Raw genomic sequence first — 6647 nt, 5'->3', positions numbered from 1 at the left:
GTGGCTAAGTTCAATGTATCGTAGTAAAGTACCAAGGAAAAAAAAAGTAAAAAATAAGAGATTAGAGTTTTTGGTGGAGAGAATAAAGCAACATTATAGTCTCTGAGAGTAAATAATGACACAATTGGTCATTTTTTAAAGTTTTTAGGGGTATTTGTGGTATTATAAAATTATCATTAATGTTATCAAGTGATTGACCGGGATTCTAAAAGTAGAAGCATTAAAATTGTCGCTTCCGTTTCTAGCTACTGATTTAGCTAGAATTATTTTAGAATTGTTTTTTGCACTTTTTATCAAACGCTAAAAGTAACTGTGGATGGATGTAAAATCACTTTTAAACTTTAAAAATCACTATCAAACTGAGCCATAGATATTCTGCTTATGAGATTACACAATGCACAGTACTCGTGTAGGACCATTGTTCTTTTAAGGTTATATTATCTACTTGAAGGAAGCTTATTTTATTCTTATATATATATATGAATTATGTATGAGTAATCGCTTTTTATGTTTTAAAAACATGTTAAGCACATATATATATATATATATATTATAAATATATAGAAAAATCACTAATTTATCCCCTAAAAATGAGTAATTTATCGGTAAGCACGTGGACAGTGGTATACTAACCAACTATCTCTAAGAGCGCTCAAACAGATGACTTTTATGTCGTGGCTGAGTTAGGATTTTATTTTAGGAGGACATAAATTAAAACGTGAAAAATGTTAAAACTCTCAAAATATCAATCTCCTAATACTATTAATAAGTTAAAAGGATGTGTGACGCATGGGCATATTTAGTTTATCCCGTTCATTTTGCTGATTCGAGTTTGTAATTCGAGTTGAGATGTGATTTTATGTGAGAGCTTTTTACTGTAGCAAAAAAGTTAGATGTGACTGTTTCTGAGAATTTTTTACTGTAGTAAAACTCGAATTCTAAACTTGAATCAGTGAAGTGAACGAGGCCTCCCGTGTAAAGATAAAATTTTATGAAGGAGTTTATTTTATGTTTTAAATTTTATTTGTATATTTTTTATTTAAAATTATATGTGTATAGACACGAATAACATAGTTGAATAATAAAGATTTAAGTGGAAAACAAGATAGAAAATTATTTAAAAAGTATAAACGAGGGACTAGTAGTTAAGAGTGCCACAATAAAAAGAATGTTAAGTAAGGATACATTTGAAAAAAAAAAAATTATTTCAATAAGTACAAACAAGAGAAAAAGTATTTATGAGAAAATAATTATTGAGAGGGTTGTATGAAAAAAATCTTAAATAGGAATACATTTGAGAACAATTATGTTAATGAGTCATTTATAAAAAATTTTCTTGTTTGATATCACTTTTGATATGAATCATATGATAAACACTACATAAAATTAGATACAGTGGAAATATATTTGAAATTTGGTTAATTAAAAGGGTGCAAATATGAAAAAAATAAAAACTATAAACACTCGTGTTTGGTGGATGATTCTGGATCTTGATTCAAAATCAGTGTTTATTTAAAGTAATTCTGAATCATGATTCAGAATTAGTGTTTAGTTTGGATGATTTTGAATCATGATTCAGAATCTGATGTGATGTTTTAAACTAGCTCAAATCATAATTCTAAAACTAACCCCACTCTTGATTCAAGGTGATTCAAAGCCCTAATTCTGAATCATGGTTTCAAAATCATGATTCGAACCCAAAATCATAAATCATGATCTGGTTCTAGAATTATATTAGAATCACTCTGATTTAAATACTTGTACCAAATGAAACTGCCCCTCTCATCCCCCACCTCCCTCCACCTCTGCTTTTGTGTGATGTTGTTTGAAAAAAAAAAGTCAAAACACATTGGGTTAGTTTTAGAGAGTTTGTACTTTTATTTTTAAGTAGTAGAAAAACAAAAACATAAGGCAAGACTTTTTAATTAGTGTTTTGATTATGCATGTAAAAAAACTTTTTTATTTCAGAAGAATTTTTGAACATATTTGGTAAATAAGTCAAAAGCTCTTATTGTTACAAAAAGTAATATAAAATAAGGATATTAATGGAATTTTTAATTTTTCGTTCACAAATAAAAGCTTAAAAATGTAAATAAAAAACTTTTTCATAAGTTTTTTTTTTGTTTTTTAATAAGCACTTAAAACGTGACTTGTCACAAATAGCTTATAAAAGTCAAAAGCACAATAATATTGTGTATTCAAACAAATTTTTTTAAGCCAATCTAAATATTATTTATTTCTCTTGCTCTTTTTCCGTTTTTTAACATAGGGATGAAACGTAGAAGCCCATATACCTATTTCTAATGGAGAGAGGACCCATTTCTCACTTTTACCAAATCTTCTCCCCCATCATGGAACGTTAATTTGAAAAACTTGTATTTCTCTAGTTGATTAATAGGATTATCATTTATTATTTTAGTAAATCATAATATTAAATTTTAGTGATTGAGAAGTATTCTTAATAACACATGAGACTTTAAGAGTCTATTTAGTTCACTCATTTAAGTTAATAATTTTGATTTATTGGTGCAAACTTTGTAAGATAAGAAATTTTTAAATTTAAATTTTTTTTGTGAGATAAAAAACACTGAGCAAAATCAAAATAATAGTTCATGTATAGAAACCAAACGTGACCTAAAAGAAATTCTTACAAAATGGCACATAAAATGTTACAAAACGACCCTTTAGACTTCCGATGTTACATAATGACCTTTCGGACCTCTACAATTGAATATTAAATCCAAGGATTGAAAAATAGAGATATTTCTACCCAAATTTACATTATAACATTTACGTTTTGGGCATTATTGATATGAAAGAGAGGTGCACAAAATATTAGACAAATTTCCATAGAAATTTCAGTAAATACCAATATATGATGGAAACATTAATTTAAGTGAAAAGCATAGTTTAATATGACAAAATCTTGGGGAAATCTTGGTATAATTTTGTTGAAATTACACTACACTGAAATTTGTTCTTTTGTCCAAAAAATTCAAAAAAAGACAACTCGAGTTTTAACTTTATTCAAGTTCATGTTCTTTTAAGTTTCAACTTTATTCAATTTTACTCAACTTTATTCAAGTTATAACTTCAACTCAAGTTATAACTCAAATTCAACTAAAAAATTACACTTAAGTTACACTCTAAAAGAACAACCCTTTAATTTTTAGTTTTCGAATGTGGTCAAATTCATTATTAAATAAAGAAGCGTTCCCAATACAAATTAAACGTCCTCCAAATTTATTTTGGTATTAATATTTTCTCATACTGCATGATACTATGGATATAAGCTACTTGTATTAGATTGAATTCTAACATTAAATATTTTTCGATTGTTCGACTCAATTTTTAAACATATGCTTATCATGTATCCAATTTATGTATTGTTACTTTTTGTAGAGTTAGTTTCAATTAAAAATTCAAGATTTTTATAGAAAATTCTATTAAGATTTTTTGAAATTTAGATACTGATATTTTCATCTTTAATTAAATCTATTTTCTTTTTTTCCATTAAGCTTTGAAATAGAAATTGTGATTTATGATGACGTGGAGAAGCCATGTCCATTTCTGCAGCTCAAGATGCCAAATTCAGTACACAAGCTTCACCGCAACTCAACAATTACGACCCCAACAAAACTAATATCAAACAACACTACCGTGGGCCTGGCCCATACAGACCCAAGGGAGAACATATCATTCAATGATGGGCCTGCTAATCATGCTATCATGCTGAGATAGTTAGGGCCCATACCACTTTCTTAAGAGCACTATCGTGCTTTACCAGTTCTTTTTCAATCCTTCGGTGCAGACCACTTCTATTAGGTATTAAGTCCACACCCGGTAATCGGTGATTAACTCCGGTAAATCAAGTCTTTTAACGCTCATTAAATAACCTATAACAACATAATATTGTTAGTCCTAAAGGCACCTTCAAACTCCTTGAATAATTCTCGCGAAACTTGGATTGAGCTCTAGCTTAGCTCACAGGTGTGCCAGCTCATGGATCTGGTCGGCCCATGGACTGATAAGTTCATAACTTAGTGGACGTTTGGTTAAGAAATTCAGAACCATGATTCATGATTCTGATTTTTGAAATTCAAAATTTTTGTGAGAGAAAAACACTGTAGAGAATCAAGAACCATGATTCAGAATCAGAGACGAATCCCTCAACCAAACGAAGCTAGTTCGGGTCTCGCAAGCACGTGAAACCTTTTCTCACTCACATCCCTATTCTTTTGCCTTCCTTTCCAGGTCCGCATTTCTGGTTTGAATCCCATGTCCGTTGAGGAGAAACTCGCTAGCCTAACCACCTCATGTTATATGAATTGCTCGAGACTTCAATTGCCACGTCTTTTCAAGCACGAAAAGTAGAATCCGTGCAATTGGGACGAGGGAACGTAGGTTGGAATGTTATACCCACGTGTGAGCGGTTCCGAGGAAGGGTCTATAAATACAAGGGAAGGGAGAAGAAAGGGGGCGGAGAATTCTATCTTTGAGCACTTACTCGATCCAATTGTATTGAAAAAGTTAGTGTGGATTTGAGTGTGTACTAAAAGATCATCAATAAATCGACATTCAGTATTCTTAATTTTTCTTGTTCGCAATTTACATTCCAAATTGTGCTGTTATTATTGTTTTGTCCTTTTTTCAACGAGGTTTCGCACTTAGAATTTAGTTTCTTGGTTGTTGGCGCAATTTCACCGCCAACACCAGTCATATGAACTTATAGTGTTGGGAAAACTAGTACTAACAATTGCGGAATAAAACTTTCCCTCTTTGTGTGCTAAAATAGGATCTTAAGCAAAATACCAACAAAACCAATCAACCAAAGCAACAACTAATCAAATCAACCAAGCATAAATAAGAGATAAATTTTCAGCGTGGAAAAGCCCTCAAATCGAAATTAAAAACCACGGGACCTGTAGGCTACTTAAAAAACTTCCACTATATCAACAATGGGACTACAAAGTTTCTCTCTGGATACAAACTAGAGGCTCATAACAATGATATAATCAAGAAACACTATTCTTTGCTTACCAACAACATAGATATCATCATCAAAGATGGATAACAACAATAGCACCACAAAAAGGTTTAGGTCTCACCAAAATAGGAGTGCTCAAGAGAGTACTCTAGAGAGGCTAAATGAGAAATCAAGTCTGATAGATGAGAAGAGCTCACTGCAAGGATTCTCCACGTCAAATTTGAGCTGAAACCGACCAGGTTTTGCCATCCGAACGTCTTGCACAAGCACCAAAACCCTACCCTCTTTTCTCTCTCTCTCTTCTTTTCTTCTTTCTTGGCTGCTAATTACAATCCATGACCAGCCACCCTTGGCTCTTCTTTTTGTTTGCCAAGCAAGCTTCTTTTTTTGTTAAAAAAATGTTAATGGGCTTTGGCCCATTTATATGTTCCAGCCCACTAATGAGGTGGAACCCAATAAACTCTCCATCGACATTATTAAGTGGGTCAACTAAGCTCGCTCTTTGCCTACAAGCTTTAAGTTTCACCTTAAGCAAAGTCTTTGTCAACATATCCAAATGTTAATGGGCTTTGGCCCATTTATATGTTCCAGCCCACTAATGAGGCGGAACCCAATAAACTCTCCCTCGACATTATTAAGTGGGTCAACTAAGCTCGCTCTTTGCCTACAAGCTTCAAGTTTCACCTTAAGCAAAGTCTTTGTCAACATATCTGATCCATTTTCACTAGTGTGGATTTTCTCTAAGTGCAATTGCTTTGCTTCAAGCACATCACAAATCCAGTGACATTTGACATCAATATGCTTGGATCTCGAATAGAATGTTGAATTCTTAGAGAGGTGGATGGCACTATGACTGTCGCTGTAGACAATGCACTTCTCTTGTTGCTTATCCAGTTCTTCAAGAAACCTCTTCATCCACAAAGTTTCCTTGCAACCTTCAGTAATTGTGACATACTCAGTTTCTGTGGTGGATAAAGCGACACATTTTTACAGATTAGACTACCAAAAGACTACTCCCCGTGCAAAAGTCACCAGGACCCCTGAAATTGACTTCCTGGAATCAAAATCACCTGCCATGTCTAAATCTGTGTACCTATCTAGAATGGGCTCACCATTGCCTAAGCATAAACACACCCTGGAAGTACCTTTCAGATATCTTAATATCTATTTTTCTAGCTGCCCAGTGTTCTTTTCCAGGATTAGAGATAAATCGGCTAACAACTCCAACTGTATAAGCAATATGTGGCCTTGTACAGAACATAGCATACATCAAACTACCAATTGCAGATGCATTGCTCATTTCTTCTTTTTCTCTCTCACTTGTAAGACATTGCTTAACTGTAAGCTTGAAGTGACCGACAAATGGAGAACAAATAGCCTTGGCTTTACTCAATTTGATCATTTCAAGAACCTTCTCAATGTAGCTTTCTTGAGATAACCATAGCTTCCCATTCTTCCTATCACGGAAAATCTTCATACCAAGTATCTGTTTTGCCGATCCCAAGTCTTTCATAGCAAAAGACTTGCTCAACTCTCTCTTTAGCTTTTCAATCTTACTAGCATCATGGCCAACAATCAACATGTCATCAACGAATAGCAAAAGGATGATAAAATCATCACTGGAGTGTTTCTTTGTAAGCACACAATGGTCAGATGAAGT

This window comes from Morus notabilis, unplaced genomic scaffold, assembly GCF_000414095.1.
Source record: "Morus notabilis unplaced genomic scaffold, ASM41409v2 Scaffold1338, whole genome shotgun sequence".
Taxonomy (NCBI): Eukaryota; Viridiplantae; Streptophyta; class Magnoliopsida; order Rosales; family Moraceae; genus Morus; species Morus notabilis.
This window is presented reverse-complemented; position numbering follows the sequence as displayed.